Here is a 17293-nt window from a genome sequence, read left to right as displayed (position 1 = left end):
TAACTAAATAGACTATTTCACAGTTTCTGCAAATATTAAGCTGATTAACATTAGTTGTGACGGGTACTATAAAATATGTTCGGTCGTATCAACGCTTCAGGCATTTAATCAGATGCACACATATCTGTCAACATTTCAAGTTTCACGAAAAGCATTTTTATTTACCACGTTCTGTCCAGTTCTATAACTAGCGGTTTGAAATACCATTTCCCGTGAAATAATTAACACTAAATGGCAAAGCCTCTATAACCGTGTCGCCCGCTAGCTCCTGCCAGCTGGGAGAGGGGCAGAAGGTGCGCGCTGCTGTTAATTCCGAAGGGAACATGTGACACAACCTGACATGTCAAAGTGTGAAGAGGTTTTTGCCACTTAGCTAAAAACAAGTTCACCGACTGGTGAAACTGGAAAAAAAAAAAGAAAGAAAGAAGAGGAATTGCAGGTTATTTTATTTCTACATAATTAAACGCATGAGGAAAACAGAGCTATGGCCATTTTTAAATGCCTTTAAGAGCTTCCCCCTCCTCCTCCCTTCTTCCCTTGCTTTTCAGAGCTGTTGAGTAACAGACATTTCAGAGTGTGCACGGGGGAAGTAAACATGCATCACTACTGTAGTTGCAGGGCAAGGAAACATTGATGTCACTGCTGCTATAATCACATTAGTAGGGTGCGTTAACGGTAATGTCATGTTTGATCAACTAGTCAGGTCAAAAGCCCTTCGAAACACAATCTGAACAGAAGCACAACCCAAAATGGCAAGACAATCGACTTCCGAACAGTTTCCTTCCAAACGCAGACCCCTGTTGCAAAGGTGAGCTTTCGGTCACCGACACTCAATGTCAAACCATCCTCAATCACACAACTACACTTTACACTTGGCTACGTCCCCCGTTTCCCCTCCCTTTAAAACCGAATTTGATTTTTCTCTTATTCCCTGTGGCGTATGTGCACCCGCGCCCTGCGGAGTCCGGATCCATCCCCGCCAGGGATAACGCATGCAGCTGGAGTTTGCTGGGAGCTTGTCTGTCAAGGACAGAAACATCGACAGCCTGAGTGTTTAGGACCAGTTTTCTTTCAGTAGGTCTTTTTCACTTCAAACACAATGTGTTGCTGTCTCTCCCCTTTAGCATCCAGTATTCCATACAACCAAACGATAGGAGCAGCAATAGCCAACGACAAATCCTTTCAGGTGGGAAAAGGGCCGGGCAGGATACGTCCCCTGGAGTGTCCCAGCGTGCTCGGCACATATGTGTTCATCGATTGCGTACTTTTTTATCAACATTTTCTGACATTGCCAGGCTTGGGCACGTGTTTAACCCTTGAGCGTTAACCCTTTTTGCAGAGAGTAGCATGTAGGAAACCCAGCGTCGGTGAGACCTGACAAGGACCGCTGCCATCCACAACTTCCCACGCACATTTTTCCGTTATCACCCTCACCTCCCTTCCACCAACCTGCCCCGGGGAAGGGGAAACTCATCCCGCCTCGCACTCCCTCCCCGAAGTCTGCCTGCCGGTGCCCCGCCGGGTACCCGACATCTTCCCCGTCGTTTTCCGTTACTTCCCCGCTTTGCCCCCGGGGCTGACAAAGCTCAGGCTTTCCCCTCTATCCCCTGGGCTCACCTTTTCGGTCTGCCTGGCGGCGCAGCCACCGCCTGCATACCAATGTGGGGCCGCAAAGGCAGCGCGGCGGCGGCCGCCCGCCGCCCTCCCGCACCGCACCGCACCGCACCGCGCCGCGCCCGGCCCCGCCGCTCCCGCCGCCGCGCTGCTTTTCGCGCCTTTGTCACCTCGATGCATTTACAGCGGGAAGGGGGACACGGGGAGGAGGGACAGGCACAATTCACCCCGGCCAGCAGGACGGGTCCTGCTTGTCCCCTGGGGACGGGCATGCCTGCGCGCAGCGGGCGCTCAGTCACGCACATCTGCCGGGCTCTGGCTGTTGTCTCTGCGTGTGTGTGCGCGGCGTGGGGAGCGTGTGCCACATCCCTGTGCGTGTGTGTGAGGAGCGTGTGAGTGTGTGAGTGTGCCTGCGAGGGGAGCGGAGCGGGGCGGGAGGGAGGGAGGGAGGGAGGGAAGGAGGGAGGCAGCCCCGCCGCACCCGCGCATCCCCCGCGCCGCGGAGAGCGGAGACTCACCGGGTCACCCTGGTCTCTGAAGGTCAAGCTCAGGTTGGTTTCTTGATCGCAGTTGTCCTCCGGCCTCTTTCGGCTCGGCTCTTCCCTCTTTTTTTCTTTCTTTTTTTTTTTCCTTTTTTTTTTTTCCTCTTTTTTTTTCCTTCCCTTTCCCCTGCTCCGGCCGCGGTGGCGGCGGCTGCCGCCCGGCGGGGCTCCCGCTGCCGCTGCCGCTCCCGGCCCCGCGGGGTGAATCCCGGCTCCTAAGCCCTGGCCCCGCCGCGCCGCTCAGATCCCATGGTCGCAATCCACATCGCGGCAGATGTACCACAGAATCACGTAGAGGATCAGCAGGATGGCGAAGATGAACAAAGCCACCAGGATAGCCTTGGTCACCGGAGAGATGAGGGACTGCATGTCACCCGCGGGCCGCCGCCGTGGACAAGACGACGCGGGAACTACACGGGGACAGCGAGCGCGGACGGATCCCGCGGCCCCGCCACCGCCCCCGCCGCCGCCGCCGCCGCCGCCAGCGACCCGGCGGGGACGGGCGGCCGGCGCCGAGCCGGTGTCGGTGTTGCCGGGGGCTGCCTCCTTCCCTCCCTCCCTCCCTCCCTCCTTCCCTCCCTCTCTCCCTCCCTCCTTCCCTCCCTCCCTCAGCGCCCCCGCTGCGGCGCTCCCCGGCGGGCGGGACGGGGCGGCGCGCACGGACGCCTCGGCCCCGCGGGGCGCCCGGCCATGGGCACCGCGGCCCCCGCCGCGGCTTCAAGCCCGCCCTGCGGCGGGAGGAGGGGGGCGGTCGCCGGTAAACTTATGCGCGGGGGTGGCCCATGGGGGACAGGTGTCAAGCGCCCGGCTGCCCTGCAGGTCTCCGACGAAAGCCATCCACGGGGGAGGGGTGGGGAGGAGGGGGGGGAAGAAGTTGCGGGTGGGACGCGGCGGGCGCCGCCGCCCCCGGCCCCTTGGGAGGGGATGCTGGGGGTGGGGGGGGACGGGGGGAGCCGCCGGCTGCGCGGGCAGCGCGGGCAGCGCGGCCGCGGCGGGCTGGGACCGCGCCGGCTGGTGCGATCCGCCCAGACGAGGTTTTCCCTCCCCTCGCCGCCGCTCCCCCCCCACCTCTCCCCTTCTCCTTCTTCTCCTCCTCCTCCTCCTCCTCCTCCTTCTCCTCCCGCCCGCCGCCCCGGTGCGTGCCGTGGTTGTAATGGCAGGGTGGTGCGAAGGAGAGGGGTTTCCTTTCCCCGACCACCCCCCACCGCCCCCACTCGGCATCTCCCCCATCCCCACGGCCCACTGGAGACAGGCTGGACCTGAGGGTGGGGAGGGCAGGCGAGGCTTGTCCCTGTTTCCTGAGCGGAAAGGTCACCCTTCCCATCCCCGATAAAATTAAAAGGTTTTTTTTTTTTTTATTCTGGCAGGTCAGCATGGGTCACAACCTGCCAAGAACTCCCCCGTGGCTCTGTGGCCTTTAGTACACGCACCAAAGGCGCCACAGGACAGATAGCACAAAAATAGGACAGGAAGATGGAAATCGGATGAAAGACCATCGCTTGAACACTCACCCCTAACAGCAGCTCCGGCGCAGCCTTCAGGTCGCCCCAGAGTTCCTTAGCGCCAGAGGGGCCCATACAAGTGTCACATCACAGGCACGCCAGCCATGGTGCTCACCACCTGAAGTGTCTCCAGACACCCACCTGCCAGCCCGGCACAGCGGGCCAGGACCTGGCTCCATGGCAAGGAACGAGGTGCCCCAGGACCAGCCCTGTGTTGGGGGGCAAGCAGAGATGGCAGGCGCCCTTGCCTCGGGTCAGCCATGCAGATGGCCAGCAAGAGCACACACGGTGGGACACAGGCCGCTTGTACGGCATAAGCCACTTCTGGTGCAATGCTAGGGGTTGTCACCTTGGATGTCTAGTGGGAGCAAAAGCCAGGTGCCTCTTCACAGAAGGTACTCGCTGGATTTCAGTTCTGGGTGCAACAGTATCAAAAATACAGAAACACAGAAGAAAGTCACGGAACCTTGCAAGATAGGGCTGAAAGAACCCTTGAGACATCATCCCCCCGAGAAGGACAAGAGCAACTTTATCAAGAGGGAGAAGGAAAGATTAAAACTTCAATACCTATAAACTGGATAAACAAAGGATAATCAAGTTTGAGAGGAAGAAGGTAAGATAATGCTATATAGGTATTCCCAGGCATAAACACCCTAGAGGAAAAAAAACTTATTAATGCTGAGCATGGGGATTTAAGAAAGGGCAATGGAAAGAAAATATGAAAAAGAAATGCTAGGCTGATAAATAAGATTTTTGACACAGTGAAATGACTAAAGGGTATGAGATAATATCCCAAGCGAATGTGTTACAGGACACATTACTCGACTTTTTTAAAAAGCTCAGCTTTTTCGTGCAGGACGAACGGTCAGCTCCTTAGGGATACCCACCCTGCTGCCTTTGTCTCTAGCGTTTTAGTTCCTCATCTGCAATATGCAGATGTCCATGTTTCCTTTCTTTTCCTTTTGGTGTGACTGCCTTGCGTGGCGAGATTTTCACTGAACTCTTTGGAAATAATTACATCTTGGCTGGTGCTGTAATGCTACCGGGGTACAAGTACCAAGTTCTTAAAATGCAGCTGTGACTCCAAGCAACAACTTTGCTCAGTAGTTTATCCTCCCCGTTGCCAAGGAGGGCTAGGTTCTGGAGGCAGGCGGTTAGGTGCTTACATCAGATTCTTTGAGACATCAAAACCGTCATATTTTTTCTAATCGTCTTGCTGGGCGTTAGTCTTGCCTTTGTAGGAAGGTGTAATTCCACGTAGACTAGTTGCTCAGATGATTCTCACACTCGAGCACTCGTGCCTTGCCATCCGCCTGCCTTGGCTTGCCAGCTCTCGAGAAAGTGGTACCAAACCCAGCAGTGTCAGACGGAGCAGTAGCGATGGCACGACTCTGTACTGAGCCATGTCTGATACCTCCGTACTTGTCAGCAGGAGAAGCAAAATAGTGCACCATCATTTCTGAGCCCAAAATGTGACTGATTGTGTAACGTGTGCAATCTGTTCCAAACAGGTTTTGAATTCTGCTTGTTTAATTTGCATGTACTTATGCACAAGGGCATCCCTGAGTAATTAAAAATATATAGCCTCTCCGTGTTTGATGTTCTGTCACTGGCGGAGTCTGAGCCAACACAGAAATCACAAGTTAAAAAGCAAATATATTGCCAAAGCTGTCCTTAGTTGAGAAAGCTGATTTAAACAAGGAAGTAAACATAAAAACCATCTTAGTTTTCAGATGTCTTATTAGTAAGCAGTGGGGAAGAAGGAAATTGATCTTGCCAAGTGAAGAGAGATAACAGTGACAGAAAAATCATTTTAATTTCCACCTTGTAAGCTGATATTAAATTAAAAAGGAATACTAATACATGTAGCTTTTAGTTTTCTATTTCTCAATTCCCTTTGAAAATGTGCTGCAGCAAATACACGTCTGCAAAAGCTGGGTGAAAAGACCCACAGTCACAAGCTAACGCAGGCGGCTTTAAAAGCCCAAATTAAATCCCGTGCTAATGTACCGAATGCTTATGCAACATAGATGACACAAGGAGACCGGACTGTTTCTTGTTAAATTCACAGGCAACCTTAGCCAGTATGAAATTATCACAGCACCCTTTGGGCTGTCCAGTCCTGCCAGGGCATTTATTCAGACCGGCTATAACCTATTTGAAAAGCCGGGTCGGTTTTATATTCCCAGGCTTGCCCAGTTTATGTCGCTACAGATTCCACTAATGGGGACAAATCCTGTCAGCTCACAGCACGTCCCTGGTCTGGGAGGGGATCCGAAGCCACGGAATCCCCGGGAATGGGCTGTGGTGTTTGAGACGGGAACAAATGGTGGTCTGTGGTGGTGGGTAAGGCTTGTGCCAACATTGGAGGAGTCATAACTACTAATCCTCTCCCACCATAAATCCGCAACCGGCAACAATGCAAACCCAGTGTATTTTCCTCTTGCAGTGAAGGCAGGGACAGATCAGGAAGAAATCTGGTGAGTTCGGGTTGAAATAAATGACATCTTTTAATTCTTTTACCAATGGAAACATCCAGCCACCCTAATCCCTTTCTTTTTTAGGGCAGTTGCTTTTCCTAAACTTCAGGGGTGTCAGTGAAAGTCTTGTGATTTACACTGGTATTAGCTGTAGGAGATTCCAGTCCAGATATACAAACACAGGCTGGTCATTTCTATATATGATCTTTCATTGCATGTCCAGTTTTCAATGGTTTCATGGGAATTTTAGATGCAAAAAAATCGTAAGGAGGTATATTCTGGTTTATTAGAATGATTTTGAGACTCACAGAACAATTCCTTGGAGAAGGAGTGTCAGAACCATGTCTAAGATGCCCAGTGAATGCACATGGCCAACTGTTCCTGGAATGGGTTTGCACTAAAGAGGGACACAAGTGTTGGAAATACTAAAGGCAACTGTCAACAAGCGAGCTTGAGTATGGCAATTTGTCTGGCATTGCTGCACAGTGCTCAAAGCATATTAATTTAGCCTAACTCTCAGTCTATTGTCTTAAAAATAGATACAGTCAGTATTTTTTTGCTGTAGAAGTTTTATCACCGACTTCAAAAAAACCAGAATTTTACCCAATTACAAGAAAGTACAATGAAATTAGTGAAAACGAGTCTAATCTAATAAAAGAGTACTTGACTATGAACAGAGTCATAGGAAAATAACGTTGTTGAAGGGGCTGATGGTGTGTTTCAGAGCCTTGTAACTCTAGAGCGTCTTTCAAATCATATTCAAGCCAGAAGTGACCACGACTGCCTGGCAGCAGACTTTGTAGCTTTAGTGATTTTCTGAGTGGATGTGTGCCTGTATCATAAAAACACTGATTCAAGTGGCACTAATTAGGTTGGACAAATCCATAGATTACATGTCAGGCCTCAAACACTGCTTTTTAGGCCAAAATGTGCTGCTGCCGAGACACTATCTCTTCTGTGAATTAGAAGAGAGTTATCAGTCATCTCACGTTTCACGAGGACGGGCACAGCATAAAAGCCTGGGCAGACGTGAACATGCGGCATGAAGAGCAATCAAACAAACAAAACAAATCTCCCTCTCGTAAGGAGGAGCCAGAAAACAAGGTCTCAATGATGCTAATTAATGGACCTCCCTCTGCTCAGCTGTTTGGATGACCCAAAGTCACGAGAAAACTCAAAATATAAGGGTTCATAACCCACCTGCATTATTCAGAAGACGCAGCTTAATGTAAGGCGGTGTAAAACTTTACAGTTTGGAAAGATTCACAGCAAGGAGAGGTATTGAGTAACGGTCATTTATGGGGAAAAGAAAAACTTATTGGCCACAGTAAAGAACAGAAGAAATGAGTCCTCGGCACCACACAGCTCTGAAAAAAAGATGTTCTTTACAGAATACTCAAGAGTAGAAATGCAGGAAGGAGACAGGAGTTAGATATTGTCATGCTGCATCACGTCAGTAATACCCTCCTGGGGTACTGGAGTTCCACTTTCCAGGTTAGAGCGTTTGGGAAAAAAAAGGCAAGAAAAAGCGACTAAAACAACACAAGGCTGTAAGAATGGATCTTTATCAAATCGAAGGCTCAAATCAGAACACAAAATCAGGTTGCTTTACTTTCCCAGATTCTCCTGAAGCCGTCAACATAAGCCCTCCTACCTTTCCATGGGAGAAGGAAAATGAGGACGGACGATTCTTTTTGCCTTTGGGTTTACTCAGAGGCCCCTTAGGCATCTTGCAGGGCATCTGGCTCATGGCACAGGCAATTACGTTTGGGGCGGTGTTTGTGCTATTCCCTCACACACTTACTGCTGGGGCTGTCCTTATGCTGCTCCTAATCCGAACCTGACACGCCCTCCCAGAAAAAGAGGGAAAATGGTCCGTGTGGTGGTGCAGGAACAAGCGTGGCCTGGCCATAGGGAACGTGTTCGCTCTTTTCCCCAGGCTGAATTTCTTTCTGTATCTAGCTAAAGCTGTGTTTGATCCCAGATGGATTTATTCCTGATGTCATTGTCCGCCAGAGCAGCTCGGGACGGTCCTGGCAGAGCATGAGAGCAAGTTATATGGCCCTGTGGTCACGCAGTGGGGTTGGGACTCGGGAAAGTTCAGTCCTGCTCCTGCCTGTAGCACTGATTCTCCCAAGTTTGGGTGATTTACTTAATTCTGCTGTCCAGGAGGAGGAGAATGTGGATATGATTGCATTGCTGTATTGTTGTGAATGTACCTTCGCTAAATACGGCATGTTCTGGAATATCAGCCCTTTTCAGATTTCAGCCACCTGTTATTGGAGCTCAGGGAGGAGGAACATGTGGTTTGACAGGTACGCTTCCCTGACGAGAAAAGTCAAGCTGTTTAGAGAATGAAGGTACTCTTCAAATTGCCACTTGCGCAAACCCCAGCTGCACTTTTGTTCTTCGGTTTTATCTGCAGGAATTTGAAAACATGGAATAAACTCAGCAAGGGAGTTCAGGAAAAGGAGGGGCAAAGGCGGCATCTCTGACCTAGTTGTCCATCAGCGCTTTTGATACGTGCCTTTTGTATCAGAGGACAGAGGAGAGCTTACGTTAGGCACATGTCCATCCAAAGAGGTAGTTAATATAGCCCAGCTATGTTTCCATCAGATTCCAAAAGAGATTTGTTTTCATGCCTTCTCCTTCCTACCTGATACAATAGTGTCGAAGTCGATCAATAAAGATTTTTCTGTTTGACTCTTTTCAGATATGCTAACCAGTCTTTCATCCTTTAGTGCAGAGAGAACTAAGTCAATTAATTAGACATCACCCTTCCCTTCCCTTCCCTTCCCTTCCCTTCCCTTCCCTTCCCTTCCCTTCCCTTCCCTTCCCTTCCCTTCCCTTCCCTTCCCTTCCCTTCCCTTCCCTTCCCTTCCCTTCCCTTCCCTTCCCTTCCCTTCCCTTCCCTTCCCTTCCCTTCCCTTCCCTTCCCTTCCCTTCCCTTCCCTTCCCTTCCCTTTCCCTTCCCTTCCCTTCCTCTTCCCTTCCCTTCCCTTCCCTTCCCTTCCCTTCCCTTCCCTTCCCTTCCCTTCCCTTCCCTTCCCTTCCCTTCCCTTTCCCTTTCCCTTCCCTTCCCTTCCCTTCCCTTCCCTTCCCTTCCCTTCCCTTCCCTTCCCTTCCCTTCCCTTAACTCATCCTACACTCTCCTACATGAGCATTCTACCAATACCTTGAGTTATGGATTTTTTATTTGCACTGAAGTATAAACTGTCCTTTTATACCACACGTTTGGAATGAAAAATTTCTGCTGGGAACCAAAACCAGAGGCGAGCTATTTGCAAAGCATCTAGGAATTGCCCGACATCGTACTGAGGAGGTCAGTGGAAGAGCTGGCGGGGGGGGAAGCTTTCTGTTCTGACATGCACCTTTAGAGAACCACTTCTGAGGTAAAGATTTGGATATTGGACATCAAAACTGGCTCCATTCAACTTAAAATCATTTTCTGTAGCCAGCGGCCACACAAGAGGGCTTCGGGACTAATAGCCCCACTCACCAGTACCACTAGATGAACAGTTTTGCGGTGATGGAGATTGGCTCCAACAATCAAGCTGTCATTTAAAGAGCAGAAAAATGTCCTGAACGAAAATGATAGCTCATGTGCAATGTGAAAGAGATCAATGTGACCAACAGAAGGCTCTATTGTGGGTCTATTTAAAGATGGAGAGAGATGTACTCTGCAGGGAGTGAGCTAGTTTTGACTTCCATCTACCTCTTGCTATTAGTAAAGAGACGTTAGACACGTTACCCTTTAATTGCGTATTTTCTTCTACAGAATTCTTCGTTTTGCAAGAGTCGGGCGTTTATGTTGGACTTGCTCCTCTGTTTCTGTGCAATAAAAAGCCAAAGCAGCCAGCTGAGGGAAACGAATCCCCAGCTGACCCAAGGAGCGGAGGGGTTACCACTGGTTTTGCCGGGTGCTGGCGATAATGTCGTACTTTCTGCTCTGTGCAGCAGAGTGCTGTTGGCGTCTGCCTCCCCCCAGCCCCCTCCCCGGCCTTGTTTCGAGCATTTTGCCAACAGACAGCAAAAGGCAGCCTGCGTTTGAAGGCTGGTCGGAGGAAAGCTGCGACGTGTGTGGAACAAGTGAAGCATTGGGGAAAGTAGGTCAGGGCTGGTCGTGCCAGAGCCACTTGTTTAAACAAATGTGCAGGATTACCAGGTTTTGAACAGATCAGTCCCGAGTGAAGCGTGTAACCTGGCTGAGCAGCTGTGTTTGTCACAGCATCTGCGGGTCCTCGCAAAGGACCTGTGTTTGACAGTGGACACGGCCGTTGTGTCGTCACGTTCTGACGCGGCCGTTGTCAGGATGAGGTCATAATGAAGCGTAATAGGAGGGGACTATTACTTAATAGGAGGCTGCATTTATTCGGAGCAAGCGAAAGTTTGGTTTTAAGAAGTATAATGAATCCAGCTAATCAAATTTATTCCCACATAATTACTAGCAGAAATTTCTAACATCCTATGACCTGTTGTGAGACTGCGAGAAAATAATTTTTTGATGAAATATAGAAGCCCTTCAGATTCAAGTTTGACCCAAGTATCGCACTTAGAATGCCTGATCTGTCTTTAAGGACTGTGTTATTATTCCTCTTCATTGCTATAGGCTGCACTGTGCTGCAGTAGGGGTGTGTTTTCTGAAATAGATATTCAAAAAGAAAACCATATTGGGATACACTGTGCAAGCACTGAGCACTTTTCCAAAAGGATAGACGAAGAGAAGTCAAGAGAAGTGCATTTATGTTCTCTTCAAAGCACCTTGTCCGGATCAGGTGAATGAAAGAAAGAGAGCGATGCAGCGAGATCAGGGACACATCGGGATTTGGGCTGTGTGAATGCTATTAGTTTTCTTACCGAGATCAGCCTGCTTTCCTTCTGAGCCCCGAGCACCTGCCCTGGCCGTCTTCTCCGGCTCTCCCTCTCCAAGAGGTGACTCAGTTCTGGGCACATGGGTCAGATCAAGCTGAGGAGCTACAGCCAGAAGGTTTGTGTGCCTGCAGCCGCCTGAGAAGCAGCACCCTGACATTCCTCCCCAGCGTTTGGTGAAACGAGCACGTTTTTGCTGTGCAACAGAGCTTGTCACCCACATCTTGACAAAGCTAGTCACAATAGCTTGACACTTTTAATTGAACTTTATGGAAATCTCAGTAGTTAAGATAGATTGTCTGTCTTTTAACCAGACTGTACTTTAGGGAACTACTGAATCATGGCTAAGAGAACATTCTTGCCCATTCAGGGGCATGGGCACTGGGAAGATGGAGGGGAATTAAGGGGGTGTATAGTGGATAGTTGAGAATTTTCTGCTGTAAAAATTTCCAGTAAAAACCACTCATCTCCTAAAAAGAAGTTCTTGGTGGAGAAATTTCAGATTTGAAGGGAGATTTTTGTTTCACACTGGGAAAATTGGCATGGTGCTTCTGAGATGCCTGGCTAGATGAACCTTACCAGCTGTGTTCTCTGCCTACAGGACTGTATCAGACGCGCACCGCGTGGCACTGAGTGCTTCAGCTCTCCACTGTCTTGGCCCTTCTGCTTGCTTCTCTCAGGTATCTAGGCAAGCGGGGTAAGACTGCCCTAACCTTTGTTCTCTCTCTTGAGCTTAAATCAGACCTGTGCTCACCTATTTGTGTAATGTCACCTTGAAAGTCAATGGGCAGAGGTAGGATGTGCCAGAGTCAGGTTCAGTTTCCTACTCTGCTGCAGGATGCCTGGATAACGCTAAAGAAGTCACTAGCCTGAAGGCGTAAAATAGGGATAATAATAACTCCCTCCATTAGAGTTAGGGGTCTCAGGATGAGTACAGTAGAGGCTATGAGTAGCCATACATGACAGAGAATGGAGCATCTCCACACCATAGATACATAGTACCATCTGAAAGAGGAACAGACTCAGAGCAGAACTTGAAAACTGTGTACATGTGCTGAAGTCATTAAAGCCATCCTGAAGGCAGGTGAGGGGAAGTTAAAAATAAGATGTGCTTCTGAAGCTCTGGCTTTTTATGCCCTCTGCATCTGTAACAGGTTGCAGAAGCTACAGCTGCAGCCACCGGAACCAGCGCGTGTTGCCCAGTATGACCAGATCAATCTTGGTCCATGGTGTCAGTGTCAAGAAGGAAAGGTCAGATTCTGACCTGTGGCACCTTTCTCATGTTGGACTAGATGGCCTTTGAAGGTCCCTTCCAACCCAACATATTCTGTGATTCTATGATTCTATGTCAGCGGCTGGTTTGGGGCAGTTCCAGTGGGAAAAAATTAAAAGCTTAAAAGATCATCCTGATCACAGAACATTCCTCTGGGGAAATGTGCAGAGCAGAATAACATGGAAGTGAGGGAGAAACCTTCACTGTTAGGGGGTAGACACTATTCTTAATTGCAGCAGTCCATATTAGTAGGAGAAGTGTGTAAAATTAAAGCCCATCAAATAATGAGGTCAAGTGATTTCAACATAGAAACGATCATGTCTCACAGGCACTGCATCGTATTTATTTTAGCACAAGATGCTAAATGGTGTTTACTTTGGGTGCAAGTTCAGGTTTTAAGAAGTCTGAAAATGGAACAGACTTTCAGACTGTTCAAGTGTTTGCAAAAGGTTTTGTTGCAAAACCTGGAACTAGGTGGATGATACTCAAACACAAAATAAAAATCACCTTCCAGCACCGTACCTCAATGCTCATGAGACTATCATATTTTTGTATCATGGATAAAGCTAGGAGAGAGGCTGAGCTTTATTGAAAGGGTCAATTACAAAAGTGTCATGTTTGCCTTCATAAAAGATAAAACTAGCAGGGTTTAATCACAGTTGAAACGATTACATTGAGTCCATCATTTCTCTTAAATAAGGCGTAGAGTCTAACAGGAACCAGTTCAGACTCTTTCCTACCATATATATCTGGACAATCTCTGCTAATTTCTGTTAATTCTGATAATTGTCTACACAACATTGTTTTCCTCTTTCCCATTTTGCCAACCACAGCCATTTATCGGCAAAAATCTTGACATTGCTGAGTTACTGCACATAATGAACAACTGGTGTAAGAGCCAATAGCCTTGCAAATATGCACCCATCATTCTGCCCTTTACTTGTAGAGTACTTTACACAGGGTTATCTTTGTCCTTCCCCTTGCGTAGGAACTGGGAGAGCTGCCCCAAAACTTTGTAAGAATGTATACATGAAGTATGACATCAAAACAAGAGTAGAAACTAGAACCGGAAAGCATCAGAAAATCAGGTTACAAACATTCTGCCATTTCCATTTCTATTACGTCTTTGTGTCTGCATGGCCAGTTTTTCAGCTGAATCCTGCGCCATTAACGTCAGGGGACTTTTATCATTAATCGAAGCGAGGTCGAGCACTTGCTGGAATGTTCTGATTTTTATGTATTGCTCTTAAATTCTTTAGCTGCTCTGCTTCTCTATTTCCGTAACTATTTCTCTGTCGGTCTGGTTATTTATTATTTATGTTGACCCCACTGATGTAACACGTACCTCCAAAGTTTGCAGCTTGATCTTGGTAATGCGTTCAGTTAATGAAAACGTAGTTGTACAGGCAGGTTGCTGAGTAATAGTAGCTTTGAAAGCATGTAATAAGCTTTCTAGTTGGCTACAAATGAATTCTATCAAGAGGAGAGAGCTCTCGGCAGGGAAAAATACCTGCATAGTACAGTACTAATAATTCCTAAGGGTGCCTGCTGGGTTATTTTTTTTAATTCATTTCTTGTTGTCTGAGAGCTCCACCTAATGGGACCGAAAGGAAGGTATCAGCCTTTCATATTTCCCATTAAAATACCTCTTTTTATTTCTATGCTGGTGTTTGTGTGTCTTCAGGAGGGAGGGTGTGGGCAGAGGTGCGTCCTTTGACTTTTGGAGTAAATGACAATTAGGGAACAGGAATTCTGTATTACATTGTCTTCTGTTTTAATGACTCAGAGTTTGAACATACTGTGATTTCTATAAAGGCAAATTTCATGTAGCTAAATTAAATGTCTCCCAATTTTTGCACTCAGTTTGCTTAGCTGCAGGATGTATTATTTTGCACAGACAGGGCTTCTTACCTGTGCATAGCACTGCTGCATATCACTGCAGCGCTTTTCATGGGTACAAAATACAGCTTGCAAGATCAGGGTCCAAAGCTGCAGAGAGAATGAATTAGACTGTGGGACTGCTCTTATTCACACAAACTAATGGGAGAACGGTGTTATTACCGCTCTGAGGACATCGGTGACAAAGCATTCCCAAAGATGAAATTTCCACAGTCGGTATTGCCACTTGCAAACATGCAGAAATAATGAATCGGTGTCTCTTCCCCCCCCCCGCCCCTGCCTAAGTGATGTATAATCACAAAAATCATGAGCCTGCATTTTATATTAAACTGATTCCAGATTTTTTTTTTTTTTTGACAAAATAATGTTTTCAAGCTTTCCTTTGCAACAAGGAGGGGTAGAAATTCCCCCTTTTTGCAGTGAAAGCTGAGATCCTCACAGTAACCAAGAGCTTTTAGTATCCAAGACCTGAGGAAGATGATATAGAACACCATTAGACTTGCAACCTATAACAAAGAAGGCAACTGTGTGTAATATTTTTAATAGCATACTCACATTACTGATGAGGTATTATTTTGCCTCAGCACAGAGAGTTAAGTCAAATGGAAGATGTAACAGGGCCAGCAAGAAAAGCAAAACGCAACCCGAATCCTCGAAAATACAACGAGGATGCTGTTTGTCGGGGAATATCCCTTTCTGATACCTGGCAGACTAGGAACAATTTACTCTTCAAAGTCTAAATATAAGCCAAAGGAGGATGCTAAGGCTAGAAAGAAGGCTGTGGGTGCTGACAGGCATCTCAGGAAATAGAGACGAAATGCTCTCAGCAGGCAGGCAGTATCTCCTGGTGTGGAGAGAGAGCGGCAGAGTCAGATGCTCTGTGTTCAAGGTTATAATGAATGGCTGGAGGTCAGGTCAAGGAAAACATATCTAAACACTGCTGTTGTTTTAAATACGGTATAGGCATTCCAGGACTCATACAGTAGTAGCATCATTGTATTTATATCGTTAAAAATATTGTATTAGAAGTCCTGGTAAACTGCCTCAATTCAACAAGAAAACAAGCACTGCGATAAAATCCTTGCACACCTCGGGAGAAAAGCTGAGGAGGCCACACTAGGGAAAACTTCAACTTCCAAATGAAATGACTCAGTTCTTGGGATGTATGAGAGGGAACAGACTGTGGAAAATGGTAGGCTTACATACTTGCTCTAAATAACGTACCCTGCTGCCACTGCTGGAGTCAGAATACTGGTTGGAGGGACCACTGGTGTGATCCAGTAGGGTGTTTCTTTTGGTTTATACCTGTTAAATCTTGTGGTTTGTACCCGTGGATAAGTGGATAAATAAGACTTTGATCTGAAGGTGTTCCTTATGTGTCTCTGTAAATTTGTACTGTTCCAGGAAACTCAAAAATGACACATATGGCCACGCTTGCACTTTTAATGCGGTGAAGAGAAGATTTGAGATTGGGAGTCTCCTGGAATACCACTGCTCACCATTGCTTCTTCCCTGGGGCTGGGGGCAGCTGCTTGGCTCAGCCTTCCCAGGCCGAAAAGCTGTGAGGGAGCAAAAGGCTACAAGGACTATGAGCTTTCTGCTTGGCAAGGAGGCGTAGCTGATGCCTAGAAATGGGCAAGGTGACACCTGCTTCTAGCAAGAAACGAATTTTGAACAACCCTGCACCTCCTGTGCAGCAGAACCAAACGAGCTGGAAGGGGGTTTGCCTTCAGTTTATCTGGTAGGAGTCTTGGTGACTGATCCTGCAAATACTGCTCTTGTTCCAGGTCTGTAAGTTCCATCACCCAGGTACCTTGCTATTCAGCCCATAAGCGTTACTGGGTAAGGTAGTGGCCTGAGTGATATATAGCACAAACGTAATATAAAGCTGATTATAAATGTTAGAGGTCAAATGAGATCGGTATTTTAAAGGTTTAAACAAGTGAACATTTTTGAATAACGACAAATCTTTAATCCTGTAATTTAAGCATAGCACATTGCATTTGAAAGGGATAGTTTTTGGCCTGAACAGATTGACAGTGTTTCCTGAGGAAATCGATGGTTAAACTGTGAAGTAATTACATAAAGTCTATGTAGTATCTCATGCTCCCATTGTGGTACATCCTGATTTGTCAAGTGGACACTTAAGAGAGATACTACAAATGCTAGTATTTCATTCAACTGTATTTACTGTATTAAATGACAACTGAAACATGCTATGGGAACTACAGTGCTGTTTTAAATAAAACTTTGATTATATTAATCCAGCTACAACATATCTTGGGCTGTGATATTCGCATTTCTGGATTACTTTATTCCCTATATAGAGCAACAATGACTGGGCTTCACCTCATTAACTTTAGGTGTCTGTAGTATTGTGGCCATGTCTGAAGCACATCTGAACTCTCTTTGCAATTAACGGAGGGAAATGCGCACTTTCTGGCGTACCATTCATTTCAGAGAGCAGCTTTAGTGTGAGATGAGTCACTTGGTAGAAGTATCTGTTTCAGTAAATGATAAATGGAGTCTAGACAGCTTGTTCAGATGTGTATGTCCACCCTTGGTCTGATGAATCACGCTCCTGATGCCTACACTAGATTGCCATATACACTTGGAAGAACAGCATGACCAGTCCAGGTGGCTGACTTCCAATTGGGTATAATTGAGAAGCCAAGGGCTAAAGCAGTCTCTGCTTGGGAGGGAAAAAGCCATGAGAAGTTTGGAGAGAAGGGATGGTGAGTAAAATTTACTGAGATTTACTTCTCAGTTGTTCCACTTCCCAACTCCATGAATCCTACTGTCAGTGGCAGCTGGTCCGCGAGGGACCGTGGTCAGGCTGATCCCTTTCCCCTGGCCCACGCGTTCCCCAAGACCCAGCTGAGCTCTCACCCTGACTCCCCTGTGGGGTGTCCCCTCAAGTGGAAGGTGGAGAGAATTTTTTGTGGGAAAGGCACTGTGGTTGACAGTGCTAAGATCCTGATTCAGTGCTCCAGCTGAAGTCCCATAGGGCGTACGTTAGAAGTGGCAGATGATGCAGAACTTGTTTCGTGGTTTAGCCCCAGACGGCAACTAGGACCACGCAGCTGCTTGCTTACTTTCCCCGGTTCAGATGGG

At 47.6% G+C, this 17293-nt stretch overlaps 1 protein-coding gene and 1 long non-coding RNA gene across 2 annotated transcripts in view; one reads left to right on the top strand and one right to left on the bottom strand.

Moving 5' to 3' along the window:
- Positions 1 to 2718, bottom strand: part of ZBED1 (zinc finger BED-type containing 1) — a 55607-nt gene extending 52889 nt beyond the window's left edge. The window contains exon 1 of the mRNA XM_074607367.1: positions 2133 to 2718. The gene's annotated coding sequence lies outside the window, so the exon portion shown is untranslated. The remainder of the gene's footprint in view (positions 1 to 2132) is intronic.
- LOC141751100 (uncharacterized) lies at positions 1942 to 16456 on the top strand. Its single transcript, XR_012589862.1, has 3 exons — positions 1942 to 2165; positions 3524 to 4271; positions 15584 to 16456. It is a non-coding gene; the product is annotated as an uncharacterized LOC141751100 (long non-coding RNA).
- Positions 16457 to 17293: the final 837 nt, after the last annotated feature.

This window comes from Larus michahellis, chromosome 1 (genome assembly GCF_964199755.1).
Source record: "Larus michahellis chromosome 1, bLarMic1.1, whole genome shotgun sequence".
Lineage (NCBI taxonomy): Eukaryota > Metazoa > Chordata > Aves > Charadriiformes > Laridae > Larus > Larus michahellis.
The sequence above is the reverse complement of the archived record's forward strand: the minus strand, read 5'-3'. Positions and strand labels throughout refer to the sequence as shown.